We start from the raw sequence: 1,491 nt of genomic DNA, 5'->3' as shown, positions 1-1,491 counted from the left end.
CCAGCACCACACATTCTGGGTCCAGCCACATCCAAACAACCACACCTATGACTGAGTGAGGCTTTAGGTTCCCTCTAGATACAAGCCATTACAACCCCCACCAAACCCTCAAGGAATGGAGCCTTTATAATCTGAAATTATTTGGCCTTTTACAAATGTCCTTGCATCTTTGACTTATATAATGAATTTTAATACAATTTAACTTGCAATTACTGTGAGGCATGCAAGACAAAAGTTTAACCATGGACAGAGGCTTATTCTTCATATAAATTTTATGTTATGGAGTACATTGTGAGAATTGGTTAAATAATTTACCGTAGTGCTATATTTGCAAGAATTCTTTGCAGTAGGAATTCCATGGTGGATCCTGAGGACACGTCTTTGGATAATGAAGGTTTTTTTTGTTTGAGACAGGGTCAGTTCAGGCTGTCTTAACTATGTAGCCCAGGCTGCCTCCAACTTGTGGCTCTCCTCTTGCCTTATCCTCCCATCTGCTGGAATTACAAGCATTCACCACTATGCCTGGTGAAAGTGAAGTTTCCAAGCTCACTATATTTGTCTGGTTTCACTCCAGAACAAATCCTTTTATGAGAACAAAATGAACGTTTGACCAAAGATGAATTCATTACATCTGTAAAGTTGCTCCCCACTTGAACTACTCTATTCCATAGTTTTGATGGTTGGATAAAATCCTTAGCATGCCTGTTAGCTTTGTACAGCTTCCTCAAACACAGAAAATTTGATGCCTAGTGCATGTTGAAGCTTGGAAGTCTCCATTGAATATGTGTTATGCTTTTTTTTTATAACTGATGCTTTTTGGTTTGCATTGAGATACTAATTATCGCTTGAATTCATCATGAAGGTTTTGCCACCCTCACCGCATGCATAAGAGATCATTCATGTACAAATTCTCTAGTTTTATGTAAGATGGGAATGTGCACATTCATCACATTTCTATGGTTTCTCTCCAGTATGGGTATCTGATGCTTACTGAAGTGTGAGTGTAGAAGATAGGATTTGCCAAACTGATTGCGTTTTTCTTAGGTTTTTCTCAAGGATGTATTATTTTCTGACGTGCACCAAGGTTTGAGTGCATACTAAAAGATTTGCCCCTATCATTTTGTTTGTGAGTTGTTTTCTGGTTTGAATTTATTGGTGAATACTAATCTCCAATTTTCACCTTAACACATGGTTACACCCAATACATTGGTAAGGTTTCTTTACACTATGGATTAGCTTATGGTGAGTAAGCCTTAAATGATAAGGGAGGGCTTGCCTCATTTGTTATGTGTAAAATTATATTTTCAGGAGTAATTATCTGATTTTTTTATTTTAAAGAGAATAATAAAGAAAAAAATCTGTAAAAACGATTTCAAAATTTCAAAACAAGATGATAGGAAATCAACAATGGTTGTTCTATTGCATATTGTTAACATTAACTGCTCCTTTCAATAAACCAATAGAAATTAGTACCATTACCATATATATATA

Source organism: Chinchilla lanigera, unplaced genomic scaffold, assembly GCF_000276665.1.
Source record: "Chinchilla lanigera isolate Chin_1 unplaced genomic scaffold, ChiLan1.0 scaffold00018, whole genome shotgun sequence".
Taxonomy (NCBI): domain Eukaryota; kingdom Metazoa; phylum Chordata; class Mammalia; order Rodentia; family Chinchillidae; genus Chinchilla; species Chinchilla lanigera.
This window is presented reverse-complemented; position numbering follows the sequence as displayed.